This window comes from Mustela erminea, chromosome 11, assembly GCF_009829155.1.
Source record: "Mustela erminea isolate mMusErm1 chromosome 11, mMusErm1.Pri, whole genome shotgun sequence".
Taxonomy (NCBI): domain Eukaryota; kingdom Metazoa; phylum Chordata; class Mammalia; order Carnivora; family Mustelidae; genus Mustela; species Mustela erminea.
Window position 1 is genome coordinate 47,652,362 of NC_045624.1, and position 23,654 is coordinate 47,676,015.

At 42.4% G+C, this 23,654-nt stretch overlaps 1 protein-coding gene and 1 pseudogene across 1 annotated transcript in view; both read left to right on the top strand.

The window, feature by feature from the left end:
- Positions 1–23,654, top strand: part of JAZF1 (JAZF zinc finger 1) — a 320,889-nt gene that overhangs the window by 43,805 nt on the left and 253,430 nt on the right. The window lies entirely within an intron of this gene.
- Positions 17,164–17,264, top strand: LOC116569755 (annotated as a pseudogene).

Consider the following 23,654-nt stretch of genomic DNA (forward strand, 5'->3'; position numbering starts at 1 on the left):
CTGTCTCAATTCTGTCCTTGCTGGAGAACACAGGCCACATCTACATCCAGGTGTCTATATCCAGGTGATTTATTTATTTCTTTCTTTTTTTTTTCCTTCTCAAGGGCGGCTGACTTCCCATTTAAGAGATCACAAAGGGGCTCCTGGATGGCTCAGTCAGCTGGGTGTGCACCTTTTGTTCAAGTCGTGGTCTCATGGTCCTGGGATGGAGCCCCACAGCAGGCTCCCTGCTTGGTGGGGAGTCTACTTCTTCCTCTCCTTCTGACCTCCTCCCTACTCGTGCTCTCTCTCTCTTTCTCTCTGTCAAATAAATAAATAAAATCCTTAACCCTTAAAAAAAAAAAAAAAAGATCACAAGACCCAGAAAAAGTGTGGCACGGCGGATAAGGGCGTGGGTTTAGTTAGGAAAACCAAGTTTGAATCCCACTTCAACCGTGTATTCTTAGCGGTACGATTCAAATGAGTCCCTTAAACTGGCTATGCCCCAGTTCCTTCACCTGTAAAATAAGGGTATACCTCTACACGGAGTTGGAAGGCTTCCATGAGAGAGTAGATGCAGACGGCCCAGCATAGTACCTGCCCATCGTGAGCCTTCAGTAATTAGTCCCGCTACATGGTCCTCGTTGTTACGATTTTGGCATAGCAGCGTTACAGACTGGCAGTGCTACCCATACATTTCGGACAAATGAGTATTTTTCCTGAGGTGAAAGAGGGAGGATGGAAGAAAGGTATTTGTGCAGTTGCCAGTCTCAGCAGCTTGCAGAAGCTTCATTACAGGGTGTTGCTTAAAAATCCGAGAGCCGGTGCGGTAGCACAATACGGTGATGCAGGAAGAGGACTAGAGATGAAACTGTTGATAAGCTCCTTGTGCCTAGATACAGACATACAAACAGAATTTTATGTTGGTGCCACCTACTTAGCCAGAAGACCGCCAACTTGTTTATAAGTGTTTTGTTCTCGGTGTTGCTGTAAATGTCATTTCACCTCAGCCTGGAAAGAGTTTTTTAAGAGGCATTTTGCAGTTCATGCTCTTCCCTCTTGATTGGACTTAAAACATAACTGCTTCTTTTGAAGCTCTCTTTGGCCCTTCAAAACATCTCCTCGTCTTTCTCAAAACGCCGTCCCCAGATGTCCGCACATGGGGGGCGTTGATCAGATAAGGTTTTGGCAGAAAGTCCTGAGTAAAGTTATTTTGCTATAAATCCAAACCAGTTCTTATTACAATAGCCAAAGAACATGGAGTTATGAGCACGTGGCAGGGTGCTGTTTGCTCTGATAAGCAATTAAGTGACATAAGAACAATTGTAAAACTTGTAACATGTAACAATCCCTCCATCTTAAAACAGTATATTTTGTACCACATGGTGAAAGCTGTCTCACATCTGCCTTTTAGTTCATGTTTGTAGAAGCAACACAGTTCTGTTGTTAAGTACATAGGCTGTTGAGAAGAAAGGGCTCTCTCGTTTGGGGGAACACCAACACACTAGGACTAAAATTTTCCATGCTTTATTTTCACTCAAACCTGTGTCTCTGGGTGCATGCAATAATGTATGTATATGTACATGTGTGTATTTCAAACAGTCTGCATCTCTCCGGAGTAATTGGTGATGTTATTACATAAGGAAAATGGTCTCCCCTGCAGCCCCCCCATCCCCCCACCCCCCCGCCTTACCTAGTTATCACTTGGGAAAGTTCCTGCTTGCAGACGGGATCACTCAGAGCTTGCTTGCTTCATTTTGAGTGATAGCAGGAGTGCCATCCATGCATTTGCTTGAGGTTTACTGAGTGCCTGTAATTTAAAAAGCACAATGCTGTGTTGAATTCTGGGTCCAGAAAGTAAGTTGCTGCTAGGTAAAGAAAAAAGGGAAAAAGAACATTTCTGTTTTCTTTCTTGGGTCCTCCTGGCAGATTTTAAAAAGTAAACACAATTTGTACATTGTCATCTTCTCTCTTTTATCTGTCTCTTTTTATCTAGGCAGCATGTGTTCTTATGACTCTTTAATTTTATCTCCCCATTATGGTACCCTTTCACTGCCGTACCCCTCTAGCACTTCAGTTTCTAGAATTTATTTTACCTTTCTTCCCCTTTTAACCACTTCTCATTCAAAACTCTCATTTCTTCAAGGCAGTCAGTTTGAGCTGGTGCTGAGAAAGCAGATCTGACTCTTGGTGTGAATAACTGATACAGTCTGGTCTGCTTATAAAATCATTTGCATTTTAAGAAGTATGAAGCCAAGTGAATTTCCTATTTTAGTAAATAAATGGTACACTAAAGAGGGGTAAACCATGTGAGAGGTTTGGAGGTTGATCTTTTTTGGACAAGGAAGCCCCAGCCTTTTTTCTCGGGAGTTTGCCTGTGTGGTTAAAGCAGTGTCTGCTTTTCATGGCTTCTTCCTTCCCTCCACTCAACAGATTCTCTCGAGTTCCATGGGTATCTTAAAAGATTCTTGTGCAGCATCTGCACGGAGGTCCATATCTGGGTATAGTGTGAAGGATCAGAGGCATGTTGGGGTTGAGGGGGGAGAGAGTGGCTCTCTGGATTTATTAATTGCTGGTAAATTAAATACAAATTGAGAGCTAACAGTATTCAGGTATTTTATTTGGAAATTTTCACCTGCAGTTGGAGGATTAAAGAAATTGATTATGGTTGACCTTTCTTCCACATCTATGTTTCATTTCCCTGCTATGTTTATGCATGTGGAGGCAGGGCAGTTCTGAATAATGGTAATGATGAAGGGCCATCATTACACAGAAGATCATTCTGTGCTCCTAATTAAAATTATGGCTGGAAATTGCTTCCTTATGTGTAGCTCGAATTGCATTTGCAATAATTTCACTTTATAACTTCAAGTTAATCCTCTCCTTACCACCCATAAGAATCTTTCCGCGTCCTTGAAGTTGACTCCTTTGAAAGCTTTAGGGGTAGTCTTGGTTTTCCCTAAGTAACGAGTATCCTCATCTTTGTTCCCACAAGTCTTCCAGCTTGTAAGCAAAATAGACTTTGCTCTCTTCTCTCCCATTGCACTGTTAATGAGTTCTGGTTCTGGAATACAACTTGATTTCATGTTGCGGTCAATAGTATAAATTAGCTGAGCCTTGCTGATCCTCTTTCTCCCTAATGAATTCATTGCTGATGATCTTTCAGGCCAAGACTGCCACATACTGTTTACCCTAATTAGTATTCTCTAATGGTAATCAAGTGACCAATAACTAACATGTTTTCAAAATGAACACTTAGTACATTCCATTCTATCAGTTTTAGCAGGAAAATTACATATAATGATATTCTCCTTGGGATTTCAACTAAGAAATGTTTGAGCCAAGAAACCTCTGATCATGGGGCCAGTATGATCAAAGAGTTTTTTCGTTTTAATCAGTATTTTATGTGGTCAGTCTCTGACCCGTATGTTCCAGGTGAGATTTTGAATACACTTAATTTGAAGGCTTGTGTATTTTTTTTTTTAATCCCACCAGATTTCAAGAACTGCACCTAACAGTAGTAATAAACGGAGAGAGCTGTGCTGTTGCCTTTACCACAAAGGAGGAGACAGTTTTGAGAAAGAATGCCCGTGGCCAAGCGACAGCCTAGTTTTCCAAGCCAGAGATTAAAAGAATCAGGCAATATTTGACTCTCTAAAAACACAGTAACAGAACTTGATGCAAATTGTAGGATGCGGCTGGGATCTGGGATAAGCTCTGCAGATTTGTGGTTGGTACGGAGGAATGCTGATTTCAGTCACTGTTGAATGAATAAAAGAATGTTGTGTCCAGAGCTCTGTCACTTTATGCAAAGAGAAGGTTGGAGGACAAATGTCTGTCCCTTTTGCTTGTTGTTTATAGGAAAAGAGATGATAATTATGATTCTGAGAGTATTTAAAAAATTTCTTATCTTCTACGGCATATTGTGATATTATTTGTGTGTGAAGAGAAGGTTGCGGTAAAATAAAAAACGATTTAGAAGGGGATTGTCAGTCTTGTGCCATTTCCCTGACCTTGGGAAAATTTCATTGCCGACCTTCAGGTAGTTATTTGGATGAGTTTTTGTTGAAGTGTTGGGGCACCGTTTTGAGGGCCTTCTCTCCACAAATACAGAAGTTACCACCATGCAGCTCACTCATGGGGTAATTAGGGTTCCCAAGCTTTTGGAAACTAAGAAACGGCTGTGATAGGTCAGGGCATCTTAGAATGTCATATGTGGCCATGTTAAAAACTCACCAGAATCTCTGAGGGGGGGTCTGAGAATCTTTGTTTCTAGAAGCTCCCCAGGTACTGGTGATGATAAACCTGTGGTGGGACCATGTCCTCACTCTCTAAGAACAGTTGTTTCTGAAGAATATATGACTTGGACTTTTCATGATTGTAGCAAGGGACCCTTCGGCTGATTTTCTTGTCAGGCATTTCTCAGGCCAAGTATTAAAAGGTTCAATTATTCTTCGTTCCTTGGCCTAACACACATAGATTTTGCATTCTGTCTAACCTCTTGCTGTGTTCAGGAGATTGAGACGTGTGGTAGTAGGCTAAGACGTGGTGAGGGAGTACTGTTTCGGAAAGCTAGAGCCCAGCCTGACTCTGGTAACATTGGCATAGTACTTGAGAACTTCGCTTGTATTACCCGACTTGGCCCTCAGAAAACCCTTGGGAAACCAATAACACAGATATTTAGGTGTTAGCATCCTCATTGTCTAGATGAGGAATGGAAGCACAGAAAAATCGAGCGGCTTATTTAAGTTCCTGTGTCTACTAAGTGTTAAATCCACTGTGAGCTCTCTGTCACCAAGCATTGCAGGAGGGTGTGAATGTGAGCTAGCCATACAGACTCCCATTCTTTCTGCCCTGTTTGTAAAGCATTCAAGAATTTACCTTTCAAGTTATGGTGAGTGTATTCTGTGAAATGCACTCATGTTTTGGCCACTTCCTGGTTGAATAGAATTAAAGTTTATAGACTCTCAGGGCATGTTAAAAAAAATGTATTTATTTTTTTGGATTACAATTTTGTTCCAGTAGAGTCTTTTGGCTCCTTTTGAATTTAATGAGAAAAATGTTGGTCTAATAAGTTTCATTAAAGTGAATACTTGTTGTGTTAATATATTATATATGTATGTCTAGAGGCCTTTAAGTAATGTGTACACATTCATTAAAATGAACTAAGGAGCTAATAAAAGTTACTAATAAACTCTGTTAATGCCAAATCACTTAAATAAAAGCAATAATGAGATTTCTAGCATACTTATACAAATGACACAAATATTCGTATTTATGTGTTCATTATGCATATTTATGTACTGGCCACATAGAATTTTAGTTCCTCGATTATTCTTAAAAAAACTCTTAACCAATAGAGTTAATATTTAGACATTCTGTCATTTTGTATCTAAAAGAATCAGAGTGGTCGAAAGATGTCGACAATGTTGTTAGATATAAAAACTACATATACTAATAACTACATATACTAATTGTATTTTTTTAAAAAAGAGTCATAAAATTGTGAGAGAGAGAGAGAGAGAGAAAATTAAGTTATCTGGAAGAATATTAATACACCAAGTTAACTCAAAGGTAAGGTTATGGGTATTTTTGCTTTTTTCCTTTTGCTTTTTAAATCTTTTTTTACAATGAACATGAATAACTTATAATCAGAAAAAAGTTACTTATTAAAAAGTTACCTTAATAATAGATACATGCAAACTTTTTCTCAACTCAAACCTTTTCTCAACTACGGTTTTCCAACATTAGCACACATAGGAGAAAAGGAACTTGTAGTTCTTTTGCTCAAGAACTGTTTAATTTTCCTAAACAAAACAAAAACAAAACCAAAAAAACCCTCTCTCAATCCTCTTATTAATACCCCTTGAAAATTGGAGAAGTTATCATGTCAGTAATTTTTTAGACATTTATTTATTTTTATTTTTTAAAGAAGATTTTATTTATTTATTTGACAGAGAGAGAGAGATCACAAGTAGGCAGAGAGGCAGGCAGAGAGAGAGGGGGAAGCAGGCTCCCTGCTGAGCAGAGAGCCCTATGCAGGGCTCCATCCCAGGACCCTGGGATCATGACCTGAGCCGAAGACAGAGGCTTTAACCCACTGAGCCACCCAGGCGCCCCTAGACATTTATTTTTTTAAAGATTTATTTATTTTAGAGAGCGGAGGTCGGTGGGAGGAGGAGAGAGAGAGGAAGAGACAAAACCTCAAGCAGACTCCCTACTGAGCACAGAGTCTGATAGGGGGCTTGATCTCAGGAGCCTGAGTTTATGACCTGAACTGAAACCAAGAGTAGGACGCTCAACCGAGTGAGCCACTCAGGGGCCCCCCATGTCAGTAATTCAAATACAGATCCCTGCCTCAAAATCACCTGGGCATGCTTATTCAAAAGGCAGGATGGGGGACCCCAACTTGAATAAATCATAATGTCTGGTAATGGGGCCCGAAGTCTGCATTTTTATCAAGCATCACAAGTGATTCTGATGCACAATTAACTTTGAGATAGATTTTCTGGTTGTAGGTTTCCTCACGTAGATTTATCTTATAGTGATGAAAGCATCTTCTAAATTATTTTTTCATCATCAGTGTGTTTGATGAATGTTTGCTGTGTTTGTCAGAAGCGCTAAAAGGGTCGAATATTCTCGCTAAAACACAAGAACAAGAGGGAGTCATCCATTCAGCAAGGGCTTTTGGAGTGTTTGCAGTGAGTCCTCTTGCTAGACCCTCCGTCCTCCCAGGGAGGTCCTTTTGTCAGGACAGAACCTTGATGGTGTAGGAATGGGTCCTGGAAGGGAGATAAGCAGTAGATCTGTCCTCCAAGCTTCTCTCAAAAGGTCACACCAACCTCGAATTTCCTAAGTAATAACTAACTTTCTTTTTTTCATATCTTTCTTTGCCAGAAAAGTCAATTATCTTAAGAAATCAGTAAATCAGCATCTTGTGTTCTGAGTGGTACATTCTTTGGAAAAAGTTACTGCATCAGGAATTCACACAATTAGTGTGTTTATTTTGAACGTGTGCCATGTGCTGAAGGTATAGTGTGGCTCTATCCTTGGTTTCCTGTCGACTGAAATAATTTGCAGCAAGATGGTGCTGAGCAGAAACTCAGAGACACCGTCTTGCTGAATGGGCCTCGGAAACTGGCTCTCAAATTGAGTATGCATAGAATCACCTGGAGGGCTTGCTGAAACGGATTTCTGGGCCCACTGCCAGGGTTGGTAATTCAGTAAGTATGGGGCTGGACCTGTGAACATGCATTCTAATAAGGGCCCAGACCATGCTAATGCGGCTCCAAGAACCATGGGCCTCAAAGAAACTTCTCAGAAAGTTCTTCCAGTTCTTCCCAGGACTATGGTCACATGTACAACCTGTTTGATCTGCAGCTCGGAATTTATTTGAGTGTATTGGTCTCCTCATCTGTGATTACAAGCTGCCTAGAGAGGTCTGTTCCCCTTCTAATTGAGTGGTGGGCCACATTTTCCTTTCTTTTTGACATTCAGTTTGATGAACGAGTTTGGCAGTTTTTCTTTCCCTTTCTAGACTCCAGGCTAAATGAAGTACTAGCGCTATTTCTTATTAAGGCTTCACATGAATGAAGGCAAGACTGGTAAAATGTCTGTATCATACCGACCTGTGTGGCATGTCCTCTGACACCATTCCCAAAGCAGGTCTGTATCAGTCAGCTGGACCCAATCCACCTTCCATCGGTTCCTCTTGGGCTTCTATTAGCTCAAACCAAGCCCTTAGCCTACCCCACTCCCCGGTGGACTACACCGAAGCTTTCACAAGTTTCTCTTAAGGTTATTTGCATTTAGTACTAGCTCTTAAAGCCTTCAAAGACTTAAGGCGTGACGTATAAGGCCAAAGGGTGATGTGTTGGAAGAAGAATCTGTCTGCCCCTTGGCCTGATACTCATGAGGTTAGTCTGAGGATCCTAGGCTTGGTATGGAGCTGTCTGTGTAATCTGTCAGTTCTCCTTATGAGCAAGTTTCGGAACTTCTTGGAATATATATCCTGAGCTTCTGGCCACTGTCTGGCATATCCTGGAGTCTTGACTAGAGTCAAGTCTCTGACCTTTGAAGGCTTGCAAGCAGAGGGCTTTGGCCAGAAAAACCTACCCCACTTCCTCTAGGCACATCAGCTCATGATTGTACTTTCTGGTTGGCTCGGAAATGTCTCAGTGGTCCGGAGAGCACTGAGACTTGACCTGGAGAGGAAGGGACCTTTAGGGTTCTATGGGATAGACCCCTCCTTTTTCCCCCTGCCTATAGCTGACTTACACTCCATCTTTTGGTCCTGAAGTATACTCCTAAGGTCGACCTGGAGATGGTAGTAGCATCCCTGAAATACTGTAAGGCAGGGGCTTAGGGATGCCATCTTGCTGGAAGGTGGTCTAGGAACTTAACTCAAAACTGTGCTTGTCACAGCGCGCGCGTGCGCGCGCACACACACACACACACACACACACACACACACACTCCCTCTCTTCCTGTTCCTTGTCATTAACCACCCTGGGCTGCTTGTTCCAAGCTCATTTTTGCCCCAGGGTGCAGGCATGTTTTCCCCCTCCTGGGCCTGGGTTCTTCCTGTTCTTCTGAATTTGTGCAGAAGGCCTTGTGAGGCCTCTATGCAGTGGTCCACTGAGCCCCTCCCTTTCCCCCTCCCTCCTCCCCTCCGTAGGCTACTTTTTTTCTTCCCTACTTTTTTTTTTATCATTACCTGAAACTTTATTGTTTATGTGTTTCTTGATTTATTTGTCTCTCCCCGGCACTAAGATGCATGAAGATAGGGTTTTTTTTTCCTTACTCACTGCTGTCTCTCCAGCACATAGATCATTGCCTGACAGATTATAATTATGCAATAAATATTTGTTGCATGAATAAGTGAAAGCATGGCAAGCACATTGCTTTAGCTTGAAGTGGTGTGTTATTAAGGGGGCTTTGGAGCCTGGCGGTGATCATGATGGGGCTGCACACTTTCGGCCCCTATGGAGGCACCCCTTCTTCATTCCTATTGCCCGTGGAATGTGGTTGTTCCCAAACAGCTCTTGGAGAGTGGAACGGGGCTGAAGTAAAAATGAGGAGTGCCTTAGTTGGCAGTTTTGAAGGGAATTTGGCTGTTGAGGCTCTGTTGGAGTCATCTAAAGATCTATATGTGCAAACCCAACCTTGGTCTTGGGTAGGCAGGCCCTTGCATCATCTGATTGGACTATAAGCTGAGAGCATCACCCACCCATCACTCCGCAGCGTGAGCAGTCACTGCCCCGCCATTCAGCAAGGCCCAGCAGTGTTACTTCGTTTGTCCTCTCTGAGGCAGCGGTGGCCTGAGGGTGCTAGTAAGGTGAGAGAGCAGGTAAGGGAGACGGTGTCCCAAGCAGCTTCCAGCCCTTCCCAAGGGTAGACCCTCAGCTCTGGTGCTTCGAACAACAGTGATGTTAATCAGGGGATTTTTTTTGGTATCAGCATTGTCAACATTTACAGTCTCTCTACACATTGGATTTGCATCTGAAAAGACCAACTATAATCAACATTTAAGGGATAGCACTCATATTTGCATATGATTGAGCAGACATGTTAAGTAATTTTAGCCTGGCTGTTGCTAGGAAACCAATTAATAATGCTCTACATTTCATTAAAAACTGGGTTCTCTCTTGGCTTTGGTTTAACTTCACCATTCAGCTGCTTGTGCTGCAGGTTTTTCTCTCAGTAAATTGTGACAGATAAATTATCGTTTTACTAAATTTATTTCTGTGATTACAGTTCTTAGTCATATCTGTCAATACAACTTCAAAGCTTTTTTTTTTTTTTTTAAATACTGGGGGGGAGCTGAATTTTAACTGTAATCATTTTTTCTTTTATAAGACGATGGGGACTTAAATCATATTTTCATGCCAGCCTCACAAATTGTGGGTTAACAACAACAACAAAAATTAAAGCAATCGTCCCTGTTCCCTGATTGCACCTTTGCAGTGTGGTGACTAATAATTAGAATATTAGTCACTATTCAGAAAGTGACAGACAACTGATGAAGCATTCAGCTGAATTTTGTTTCTTTTTGTTTTTCAATGGTTTGTGGGCTAGGCCAGGTTCTGTCCTTTATGCAGTGAAATTAAAATTTTCATGACTTTATTTTACATAATAGACTCCTGCTCTTACAAGGAGAAAATACATTTTTAGGTACTGTAAGTGCTTCTTTGAACCAATCAGCTGGGCAGGTGTATTTAAATTGTGATGACGTTTTGCAGTTTAGCATTTTGTAGTATTGATCTGGTCAAAATGCTCATTAAAAAGCAAAATTAGTACCTATTCACATGTGTTTCACAGTATTTCACTCGCTTTATCTGGGTGATGCATACAAATGCATCTGGTTCTTCAACTTAGCTAAATGGTGATCTTGCCCATTTTCTAAGTGCTAAGTACAGCAAATGAGGATACCACTTTGATCTTTTGGATCTGAAGGTCTAGTGCAGAAGAGGCTGTGGAATTTGAAAGCGGATAGCCTTGGAGTCCAAATACAGCTCTGCCTCTGTGACTCTGCCTCAGTGCCCTCATTTGTCAAATGAAGAAGGAAGAACAGCAGCAGTTGGGAGCTGAGAACACAGGGGATTGCAAAGGGTGGGCTGGGAAGTGGATACTTAGCAAACTTTCCTTCCCTTTGTCTTCAGAATCGCTGGGGCAGTATATTGGTTAGCTAGGGCTGCAGCGGTAACATGTACCACTGCCTGGTTGGCTTCGTCAGTGGAAACGGAGGCTACATGTACTGGATTACGGTGTGGGCAGGGTTGGTTTCCTGCCCCCACCAGGAGGGGCAGGTGGCTACCCGCTTTTTCTTCTGTTTGTGTCTGGGTCCCAGTCTCCTCTTCTGAGATAAGGTCGCTATTGGATAACAGCCCACCCTAAGGGCCTCATTTAACATAATTAACCTCTTGGAAAGGCCCTGTCTCTAAATGTCGTCACATTCTGAGGTACTGGGGGTTAGGGCTTCAACATATGAATTTGTGGGGGGAGGTTGCGGCACAATTCAGCCCATAACAGCCACTAACCAAGAAGCTGCACAGGGCATGCTGCTGTCTCCAGTCGCTCAGTTTGGGTCCTACTCAGTGGTGAAAACAGCTGAGACTTCAGCTGCAAAGGAGTCAGGAAGTGAGGTTCTTAGGTTATGACTTTTCTGGTTAGGTCAGAGTTGATCAGAAACATTCAATAATACTTTAAGCCCCCATCCTTTTATTTTTGGTTCTCATTTCAACCTTTTTTGGATATAGTCGTCGTTGTCTTCTTCTTCTTCTTCTTTTTTTAAGTGTAAGCTCTACATCCAACATGCGGCTTGAACTCACAACCCTGTGTTCAGTAGTCACTTACTCTACCAGCTGAGCCAGCCAGGGTCCCCTTTCTTAGGTATATTCTGAGGTCAGTTTCTATCACCTTAGTATACATGAGCATCTTCAGCCTTTAGGATCTCAAGATCTTTATTTTTACCTTCTGTTGTTTCTAAATAGGATATTATAGGGTGTCGGTGATAGGGCTAAATGTCCACTTAAAAAAGACATGGTAGAAAAGTATTGGTTCTGGGGCAGAGGCCCCCATTATTTGGCTGGCAGGGGCAAGGTTTTGGGGTCAGGACACAAACGAGCGATTGAATTCAGTGACCCAAACACTGTAGAGAAGGTCCCTCATTCATTCAGCCAATACTCTGCCTACTGTGTGCCCCTGGGCTAGTCCCGATGTTCACAGTGAGAAACGAAAATAGTCCTGGTCCCTGGTCCCTGCTTTTATGGAGCTTATAGTCTAGTGAGGAGGTAGACTTTTTTTTTTTTTTTTTAAGATTTTATTAGTTTATTTGACAAATAGAGAAATAGATCATAAGTAGGCAGAGAGGCAGGTGGCGGGGGGGAAAGCAGGCTCCCCATTGAGCAGAGAGCACGATGCGGGACTCGATCCCAGGACCTTGAGCCCCTGAGCAGAGAGCCCATGTGGGGCTCGATCCCAGGACCCTGAGATCATGACCTGAGCCGCTGGCAGAGGCTTAGCCCACTGAGCCAACCAGGTGCCCTGTGAGGAGATGGACTTTAATAAATAATATCACCATATCACCGTTCTAACAGGATAGCTCTGATAAGCGCAGGGAAGGAAAGGCCTGTGAGACTATGAGGTGAATAATGGTGGGGCTCAGAGATGCATTTCCTGGTTCAGCTAAGATCTGAAGGCTGGAGAGGCTTACTTTGATAAAGGGAGGGAAGCAGTAGAGGCTGTGGCGCTGGGGTCAGTCATGAGTTGGAATATGGGCAGGAACGTCAACATCACAGACGGCATGTGCAAAATCCCTGAGGCAGAAAGGGACTTAATGTAGAAGGCAGAAAGTGAGAAAAGGGCAGTATAGCTAGAGGAGAGAGTAAAGGAAGGTGTGGGAGATGTAGCTGGGAAGTTTTCTAGGAAGACTGGAGGAGCTGGGAAAGGCTTCCCAGGGAAGGGACATCTATATTTTTCTGTATAAAGATAGTGGAGTTCTTCTGGTAGAGAAGAAGGAGAGATATTTTTAGACAGAATATCACTAACTTGGTATGTTTAGTATGGCTTGAATGTCACTTACATGAAGGAGCCCCATCATTCCAGTTAATGGAAGGTTGTACTTCAGCGGGTTCGGGCTAACTAGGATGTGCAATTTTGAGATGTATCTGCCTCCATCTATGCAGGGACTCATTAAATAGTGAATGAGGGAGTGAATGAATGAATGAATGAATGCTGTGTTACTGAGTGGGTGGTGTTGGTGGCTGGTGCACGAGGGTTGAGATAACCTTAGAGGCAGTGATTCACTGGTGTTTCATCTGCTCGGGTCCGTGGCTAAAGAAGGCTGTCTGCATTGACATGCCAGGCCCCTGGCCTCTGTCCCCTCCTCGTCTGCGAGACCTAGGAGGATTCCTTAAAGACAGACCACTAGCCCAGCATCACTCTAGTTGCTGACCCCAACTTGAGGTAGGGGAGACCAGAAAGAGTCCCAGCCCATGGTCTGGGTCGCTGACCTGGGTCTGGGTGGCTAAGTCTGGGTCAGTAAGGTTCAGATAATCACAGAAGCTGGGCTGCAGAGCACTTTCCAGACATGGTGGGCAGTCCAAGCTGCATGGAAGATGTCCTGAGTGCTGTGGGAGGAGGCGAGGAAAAGCTGCACCAGGAGAGAGGGGAGGGGGCATGTGGGAGACAACTCAGCAACTCTGTCTCTGACATCTAAGGGATGGCCTGTGGTCTGGGTTTGGGCATGAATCCGTGTTTCTTTCCCCCAAAGAAGTTAACATCTGAAGAAGATTCTGGAGCTTAGAACATTTTTCTTTTTCTGCTTTTAACAATTCATATACTTAGAGAGAAACAAACAAGGCTACTTTCTAGCTGCTGTTAGGTGAGAAGTTTCTGTATTTTGAAGGTTTTCATAAATGTAAGGAATATTCTTTGATCTTGAAAGCCAGAAAACCAGGATTTTCTTCCCTCCAAACTATCCTTCCAGGTATAGAGTGAACCTGAACGAGAACTTCTAGTGGCCTCCAAGGTTATGGGATTTGGCTATACCAGAAGACCATGACATTGAGGGATTATTACACATTGAGGCCACAGATTTACTTGTGAATAATGGAATAGCTGCTTAAAACAACATGTGAAGGGCAATTACCTCCAGTCTAATTTGATGAACATGGGCTTCATAACCTGTGGCCAATTAAGTACTATCCATCCTTCTGGCCCCCCCAGAGAATCAGACAAACATGAGCCACTCTTATCTGCATTGACCACATGTATATTGGCTGCTTCTGTTAAATTTAACTTTCTCCAGCTCAAGCAAAGGGCAGACTGGCCTTTCATTTGTAGGAGATTCAGGAAACATTACTGAGCACCATTGCCATTTCAGTAGGAGTGGGAAGAAAGGATCACACATGCCTCTTTGAATTCTGTATGAATAGTGTGGAGAGAATGACCTGAAGATAGGGGATAGGAATGGGGGCTCGTGCTAAAAATCCTGGCATTCCTGCATCATGCTATAAAATCTCAGTCTTTTGTAGATGACATCTGGACTCCGCTATCCTGTTCTAAATTGTACTTCTCACAGGGCTGTGCTGATTTTGCCCTTGTAGATGACTTTTAATTACGGCTCCATTAACCTCTACCTGTGTGCTCCTCCTGGTACCAGCTCTCTCCCTTTGAGAGCTCTCTGGCTCCCAGCAGGGACAGCTCCCTGACCAGGGCGGAAGGTCAGGTGTTGATATGGTAGGCTAAAGGAAGCCCTGGGGCAGAGAGGGAGAGCAGTCTAGAGTCTGGAAAGGCTAGGGTCTCCTTGTTTAGCATCACCGAGATCTCCAGCTAACCACGGGCAGTAGACCGTTGGAAAGAGGGCAACCATGTAGAACTAGGCAGATCCACCAAGCTGAAGGGCGTTAGGGCTCTGCTAGGCAGTAGCTCTCAGCAAGTTGTCAGACAGTGTGGGAGCACATGCGTGGATCCCAGGAGGAGAGAATTGCATGCAAGCGATAGTGCAGCCATCTTCCTCCGTCCCTAGGGACAAAGAAAAGGATGTCTGCCAGTCTGCAATTAGTATTTATTCACTTTTTTTTTTTTTTTTAAAAGCACTTGATACTATGATGTAACCTCCCTAAGCCTCAACTTTCTCAAGCAGCAGGATAGGTTTGAGGAACCAGTGTCAAACATTTCCTTTGGCAGTAGTGTTCTGTGATTATGGAAATCCTACCAAGTGCAAAGAAGAGAACAGGTATCTGGTCTTCAGAGACCTCTGTAGTAATTAGGGAGATCCATGAAACCCATGAAAAGACCCCCCCACACACACCCAGAAGCACCGTACAAGATAAAGGTGTCACGAGAAGGACTGGTGGTCCCTGCTGTGGGCGTCATTGCCCAAGAAAGTCTTTATTTAAGACTTTTATTTTATTTTATTTTATTTTATTTTTTATTTATTTAAGACCATTAAGATGGTTTGGGTTGAGTATTTTGGGGTGGGCAGGGATTAGGGGGCAGGGAAGGGGGAAGGTTTTCAGAGCAGAAAGGTGAAAGGAGATCAGATTGGGACATAGGGAAAAGGCTGCATGTGTCTTGCTCAATACTGGATCCAATAGGTAGTAGGGTTCTTTAAGGTATCATTGAATATATCATTATACCAGAATGTAACTTCTGGTATAGATTTATTTATAGATAATGTTTATAATTATCTAGAGGACGAATGGGGTGAAGGGCTAGAAAAAATAGGTTAAGATAAGATTATGTAGCAATTTTGTCTGTTCAGTGATATGTCCCTAATGTCTAGAATCATGCGTGGCCAAAAGGGGGACTCACTCAGTATTTGTCAAATGAATGAAACAATCAGTGATACGGTTTCAGGCTGTCACAGAAGTAATGGGGAACACTGGAAGTTTTGGTACCATTTAGGAAAGGTACATGCGATTGTAGATCATGTGTAAGGGGAGAAGGTGAGGAAAGAAGGAAATCATTGAGGTGTGAGGAGAGGTTGAAGTAGGCACAGGGTCCTGGTCGTAAGGATGGTCTGAAGTTGGAAACAAACGGGAAGCCAGGATGGGGGATATCACAGGGAAAGACTCGGTGTGTGGCTTTTGTAGGGCGTAGAGAGAGTTAGAAGATGCCTAAGGTATAAGGTGCTGTGAAGGAGTTCAAGTAAGTTGGAAAATAATATTCTTGATGGAGATAATAAGATAGAGTTTTGTTGGAGGGCAGGGGCAGTAGGCATTCGTGGTTAGTTTTAGGTTCTTAGGTATGATCCAGGGGTGAATTGCCTTCATTAGGAATTTGCAGATTAAAAGGAGGTTGAAATTCAAGAGCGTCATTTCAGGGCCAGGGATCAGGTTTGTGAGTCTTTCTCCCGAGTCTGCGGGCTAATGTGGGAAGCAGCAGCTTTGAAGGGTGGGGGGTGTCGGGAGACAGGGAGGCCTCGTCAGAAGGAGCTCTTTGTTCACAGAGCTCTTGGCTTCCACTTCAGCTCTGTTTCTTTTAGAAGCATCACCGAGGTTGGGGCTCCTGGGTGGTGCAGGAGGTTAAATGCCCCATTCTTGGTTTTAGCTCAGGTCATGATCTCAAGGTTGTGGGATAGAGCACCATGTCAGGCTCTGTGTTTAGCGCAGAGTCTGCTTAAGATTCTCTTGCCCTCTCTCTAACTTCCCCGACCCCACCTATTGACTCTCTTTCTGTCTCAAATAAATAAATTAAAAAAAAAAAAAAAAGAGGGGGGGTACCTGGGTGGCTCAGTCCGTTAAGTGTCTGCCTTCGGTTCAGGTCATGATGTCAGAGTCCTGGGATCCAGCCTTGCATCAGGCCTGCTCGGTGGGGAGTCTCCCCCTCCTTCTGCCTGCCATGCTGCCTGTCTGTGCTCGCTCGCTCTCTCTCTGTCGAATAAATAAATAAAATCTAAAAAAAAAAAAAAAAAAAAGAAGAAGAAGAAACACCACAGAGGTCTCAGAAGCTATGCTTTGGTCCTTTTGGGGGGAGCTTTTCTTCCATAGGACCTCCCTGACCCACTGCCCCAGCATTTCCTTTATTTCTGATGTAGGACCATTTTGTTGTTGTCTTTATTTTTCTGGTATTATTATCCCCTGTGTAAGATTTTATAATTTATCTCTAGAACATGAGCATCCCCTATAGGAACTGATCCCTTTGCTATTCTTTTTTTTTTTTTTTTTTTAAGATTTTATTTATTTATTTGACAGAGAGAAATCACAAGTAGACGGAGAGGCAGGCAGAGAGAGAGGAAGGGAAGCAGGCTCCCTGCTGAGCAGAGAGCCCGATGTGGGACTCGATCCCAGGACCCTGAGATCATGACCTGAGCTGAAGGTAGCGGCTTAACCCACTGAGCCACCCAGGTGCCCCCCCTTTGCTATTCTTGAACGATATGCTACTTATAGTATTGTGTATGTGCATGTGTGTGCAGATGTGTAAATCTCTTGGAAACTGAACTCTGATAACGGATTTTACAACCTTAAGTGGCAGGGAAATAATGTGGAGTGTGCATTGATTGGATAAAACTTGAAGGATGCTGATCTGCATGATAGGAATGAATATTGGAGTAGAAGAGCATTTACCATATACTAAACTTTTCTCCTTTTTACTGTAAAAATTCCAGTTTACTGGAAACTTTTGAAGAGAAATAATTGGGAATGTTAAGTCCTTGTTAAAGAATATTATTTCTCAATTTCGTTTTGGCAGCACATATACTGAAATTGGAACGTTACAGAGAACATGACATGGCCCTGTGCAGGGATAACAGGCAGATTTGTGAAGCGTTCCATATTTTAATTTTTAAAAGATTTTATTTAGTCATTTGACAGAGTACAAGCAGAGGGAGAGGGAGCTCAATCTTAGATGTGGGGCTCAGTCCCAGGATCATGACCAGGGCCAAAGGCAGACAACTTTACTGACTCAGCCACCCAGGTGCCCCTGTTTCTATTTACCTTTATGAAAATGCAAAAAAAAAAAAAAAAAATCACTCTTCTCTTTTCCAGCTGGGCGAGGGGGGACCAGATATTTTCTGAACTGCTTTTCTGGGCTTTCTCTCTCTCTCTTTCTTTTTTTCATAAATGTTTTTAATGTCACCTTTGTGAGCATATAAAATGAACTTGGATAATCTAGAATTCTGTCATTGATGACAGTTTTGCCAAACTCCTTGTTTTTAAAGATTTTTTTTAAAAAAATTGTCTCTGCATGCAACGTGTGTGTGTGTGTGTTTGTGTGTGTGTGTGTGTGTGTGTGAAACTTAAAACCCTGAGGTCAAGAGTCACATGTACTACCAACTGAGCCAGCCAGGCATCCCCAAAAATCTGATGTTTTATTGTGTTTACTTACTTACTAAGCTTTACAACCGACGTGGGGCTTGAATTCACAACCCTGAGATCAAGAGGTGAAAAGTTTTGCCAAACTTTAATTTTGGTGTACTGCTTGCCTTTTAAACATATTATTATGAAAAATAATTTAGCAACTTCCACACTGTAAATTTCTCAGTGGCAGTTTGCATTTGTAGATCTCTTCAAGTCAAGCATCTGTTGAAAAGATATTGATGATGTGGGAGGAAGGGCAGTGCTGGATGGATGCAATTTCATGAAACTTGGCAGTTCCATAAATAAACTGAATAACATAAATTGTATTTACCTCTGTGATGTCTAGACTAAAGAATTAGAACCATGAGTTTATAAAAATCCAGGTTGCCATCTACACAAATAGAAAAGTATTTAAAAATTATGTTTCCAGTGGGATAGTGATGAAATATTTAGTATATGGTATTGGGCCAAGTGGTTAGGAATCTGGAAGAAGATGAGGTTGGTTAAACTCCACCTTGATTTAGTTCATTTTATATGATGATTACTGTGATATGCAAAAGAATGATGATGAAGAAAGAAGGAAGAAATCAGGAAGGCAGTTTATAAAATGCCTGATCTACCTCAGTTGGAAAAAGTGAAAAATGATATTTATAACAAATGTATCAAAATTGAAGTGTATATTCATATCTTTGTAAAATCATAAAAGGGTTAGAGGGGTGCCTAGGTGGTTCAGTCAATTAAGTGTCTGATTCTTGATTTTGGCTCAGGTCATGATCTCAGGATCAAGAGATCGAGCCCCGATTTGGGCTCTGCCCTTAGCCGGTAGTCTGCTTGAGATTCTCTCCCTCTGCCCCTCCCCACTGAGCTGGCAGATGTATGCTCTTGCGCTCTCTCTCTCCCTCTCTCTCTGTCAAATAAATAAATCTTTTAAAAAGTAAATAAAATCATAAAAGGACTAGAAAAATTCCTTTATAAGAAGATGGCATTTTTAGTATGACTTAAAATTCAGAAATCATAAAAGAAAAATGTTCATTAATTTGGATAAAAACTTTACCTGGTAAAAACCCCAATAAGTAAATTCAAAGGACAAATCACAATCAGGGAAAAAAATATTTGTAGTCGGGGGAGGGGTAAATCTCTATACAAAGAGCTCCTACAAATGAATAAGAAAATGACTTGCAGACCAATAGAAAAATGGGTAAAGGACATGTTCACAGAACATGAAATACAGGTTGTCTTTATACCAAAGGAAAGATCTTCAAACTCCAACATAATAAGAGAAATGCAGATTTAGACTGTTTCACTTTATCAGATTGGCAGAAATTTTAAAGTGTGATAATTATATATTGTTGATCAGATGTGGAAAAATTGTCATTGTACTTCTTGCGAGATTACAAAATACCACAGCCCTTATGAAGGCCAGTTTGGCAGTATCTATCAGGATTACAAATGCAATTATCCTTTGACCCAGCAATTTGGCTCTGGTAATTTTTCCCTGCAGGTACATCTGAATACATAAAAAGTGACGCATATAGGAGGTTTTCATTAGACCATTGTTTGTAATAAAGAGATTGGAAACGATTCAAGTATCCATTAGTAGAAGGCTGGTGAAATAAACTGTGATCCATTCATACAATTGAATATTGTGTAACATTTAAAGAAAACACAGAAACTCTTTATGCAGTAATATGGAAAGATCTTCAAGATATGATAAAATGAAAAAAGCAAGGCACAGAACAGAATATGTAGTATGTTACCTTTGGTGTAGAAAAGGGACAGAATTGGAATTTCCATTCATATCTGCTTGTATCTGCATGAAGAAACATTGAAAGGATAAACAAAGAAATTCAGTAGAAATGATTGTCTTTAATGGAGGAGGTGGGGGGATAGGGTAGACAGAAAAAAAGTAGGAGCAGTACTGTTTGTTAGATACCCTGTTGTATTTTTATTTGTGAACCATGTGAATTGTCTATTCAAAACAAAAAGTGGGGTTGCATGGATGGCCTAATTGGCTGAGTGGCCAACTCTTAGTTCATGATCTCGGGGTCTGTGGGGCCGTGGGATTGAGCCCTGCCTCAGGCTCTGTGCTCAGTGGGAGTGCGCTTGAGGACTCTCTTTCTCCCTCTCCCACTGTCCCTCCCCAACTCAAATCTTTTTTTTTTTTTTTTTTTAAGATTTTGTTCATTTGACAGGTAGAGATCACAAGTAGGCAGAGAGGCAGGCAGAGAGAGTGGGGGGAAGCAGGCTGCCTACCGAGCAGGGAGCCTGATATGGGACTCGATCCCAGGACCCGGAGATCATGACCCGAGCCGAAGGCAGAGGCTTCAACCCACTGAGCCACCCAGGTGCCCTCAAAGAAATCTTTAAAGAAAAAACAAAACATGGGGTGCCTGGGTGGCTCAGTGGGTTAAGCCTGCCTTTGGCTCAGGTCATGATCCTGATGTCCTGAGATAGGCTCCCTGCTTAACAGAGTTTCTGCTTCTCTTCCCCACCCTGCTTGCAAGCAGGTATGCATGCTCTCTCTCTCTCTCTCTCTCTCTCTCTCTAATGAATAAAATCTTTAAAACAAAACAAGTTACATATTTGTAAAATGGCATTTTGATGGCAGTTTAGCATATGTTCAAGGGCTGGAAGTATCTGTCCAGATCTTTAGCATCCCTTGTTTGGACTCTTGGCTGCAGTCTCCTGAGTGGGTCTTGCATTTGGCTTATCTAGAGCTCTCTGTTCAATAGGGTAATCACTGGCCACATCTGAGCACTTAAAATGGGGCTTATCCTCTTATGGATGTGCTGTTAAGTGTGCCAGATCTAGAAGACATAGGACGAGATAAAAAGAATGTGAACTATCTCATTAATAATTTAAAAAAATATTGACTAGATGTTGAATGATAATAGTTTGGATTTTGATTGGATTATATTTTAATAACTATATTATTAAATTAATTTCATTTTTTCCCCCCTTACTGTAGATGTGGCTACTAAAAAATGTAAAATTATAGATGTGGCTTGGCTCTGTGGCTCACATTTCATTTTATTTATTTATTTTTTGCATGGCACTAATGTAAACTGTCTACCTTCGGCATATCTGCTAGAATTACTTTCTTAAAAAAGTAAAACAAAAACCAACTGAACATGCTTTAAAACCTTCATTGACTCCGAGATGCCTATAGAGACCCTTTGTAATGGTCTCTGAGATGCTTCCTTTATCAGCTCCCCATCTCCCTTCATGTGTAAACACTGCTTCTCTTCACTGCGCGGACTGCCGGCTCCTTCATAAATGTGAGTCATTGAATGCACTGTCCCTTCTGCTTGCAGTGTTCCAGAACCTCCATTTCATTGCCTTGAGAACTCCCTACTCATTTTGTAAAGCTAGTTTGTGTGTCCCCTTCTTTGATGGACTCTCCCTCGTTCCTCTGTCCTGTTTCCTTCTAGCACTTGGTGTCCCTCTGTGTTCTCCCACCTCCTAATACTGCCATTAATTTTTTTCAAGGTGTTGTGTCCCTCATCAGACTGTGAACTCCTCAGGGTTGGAACTCATCCAGAAATTACTAAAGAATGCAGAAGAAAAAGAATACAAAAATTCCCTGAAACTGCCAGGAAATAAACTTCAAAAAAGTCACTAGGAACATGAGGCTGGTTGTGTTTTGTTCAGAGCACACCATGCCTTGTTTGCCTGGCTGGTGCTTCTGTTCGGTCTGTAGGTTTGGAAACGCAAGTTCAAACCCCATGGGTCTTCTCTTAGTTAAGAATAGACCTCTTTGGAATGTTCCAGTTTTAATTAAACAGGCAGATTACAAACTGCAGAGACATCAGTAGCACCAAACCCGCAGTGAGTCCCAGGCTTCAGGGCTGTGTTCAGACTGGAAGCTGAGAGGTGTTTGTGTTCAGTCAGAGAGCAGAAATCTCCGGCCTGGCCGCGGGCCCGTGTTTCCAGAAGGTAAAGGTGGCAGGTGGTTGCCAGGAGGTGAAGGCGCCGGTGGATCCTGGCCAACCACAAGAAGGCTGTGAGCCGAGGTAATGAAGTTCTCCACGGTCTTGTCCGTGGGCTCTTGACTTCGGTGACCCGTCTCTGCGCAGTCATTGCTGCTTGTTAAGATTTCCATCGTCCTTCTCTTCTGCTTGTGGGGACTTGAGTTTTTGCATGAAAGAGAAAAAGAGTAACAAGTGGAAAATTCAGGATCTCTGAAGCAAAGAGGAGAAAGAAAAATAATTTTGCAAGAAATTTCTCCTTCATTGAGTAACTGAAAGTGCTCTTCACACCCAGATTTTAGAAGCTTCTTTACCATTGCTCAGGATCTGTTTATTTCTTACATAGTGATTCACATACTCTCACTACGCAGGTAAATCCACTGAATGAAGAGTCCTTTCTTTGCAGAACTTTGAGGGCTGGTAGGGTAGGAGAGAAGAGTCCCTCTTCAAGGGATTAGAAAAAAAGGGGGGTGGCTAGAAAAACATGCCTGAACCCAGGATTGCCACTTGCCTGGTGGCATGGGCAGGTGACGTTGCCTCTTTGAGCTGCATTTTCAGTAGAATGAGTTGTCAACACCTCCTAGTCTGTGAGCATTACAAGAGGCTAATGAATGCTGGTGGCCAACATGGTGTCTGGCTCAAAGTGGGTTTTGGTACGTAGGATTTAGAACTCCAGTATGAACAGAGATCTTCTTTTGCAGCTGTCTGGTGTTGAATCTGCACACAAGCATGCCCAGTCCAGAAGAGGAGGGTGTCTGTTACAGTTGTGCTGGAATGCGGTGATTGCCCCACAGTCATGGTCCTTACTAGCTGCTCTTTGGAGCCCCAAACTAGAAGATCATTCCCCCTTTGCCTTTGGGATTCTATCTCAAGGCCAAAGTCTGCTTTCTGGGCTCCGTTTCCCACAGTCTTCTCTCCCCTTCTCCTGGGATCCACCCAGCTACAGATGCTCTCTTTTTTCCTGGGGAGGAGATCTGTTCCTCATCATTCTTCTGACAAGAGAAAGAATAATCTTTTCTAAGAGGGAGATCATCATCAGGCTTCTTCCTAAAAACAACTTTTGTGCTTGGTAAACATTTTTATGAGGATTCTGCTTTCTGTTTGGCGCTTGAGGTCTGTGCGGTTGGCGCCCTCTCCTTCCATCCCTGCCTCCCCATCTTATCTGACCACGTACCTTGAGGGGCCCAGCCTTCATTCTCATTTGAGATAGATGAACACGGTGCCCTGTATGCCTTATGACCAGATAATTTGAGCTGGTAGTAATCAGGATTTGGGGCTGATTATCATTAAAGGGTAATTTCATTGCTGTTCATAATTGCTCTTGCTTAAACTCACTATTGCATTTCTTTTGTCACATGATTAAAAAAGACAAAACTGCTCTTGGCAATGCACTTGGGAAAACAGGTTTCTTACATTCAGTTCTTTTTCAAACCAACTTTACAAATTTCAAGTGTGCCTTTATTAATGTAATGATTTGCCTGCTTTATATTACATATTCAAAATAAAAGAGAATTGAAACAGTTCATCATTGAAATGAATATTACAAAAACAGCATCTGGTTTGAATAATGAATTTTTTTGTCCAAGTTTTGCCTCATTGAATGAAGCTAATAAAACTGCCCTCGATTTTTGAATCGTTGACTTCTCTGTCACTAGCGTTTGGTTCTTTTCAGTTGCCCACTTGGAGGCCACTAAGGTTTCTTTCAGAAAGTTCTTTCCTCATGGTACTTATTTTAAATAATGTGGACACCCACTTTTCTGTCACCAGCTGGGTGGAGGTGATGATACCCCTTGATCACAAAATCACAGGTTTGGGACATTTCAAGTATCTTCTCCACCTGTCAAGCTTTTGGAACAAGAGGCAAGTGAAAAATAAGAGCTCTAGCGTTGGAATGACTGAAGAC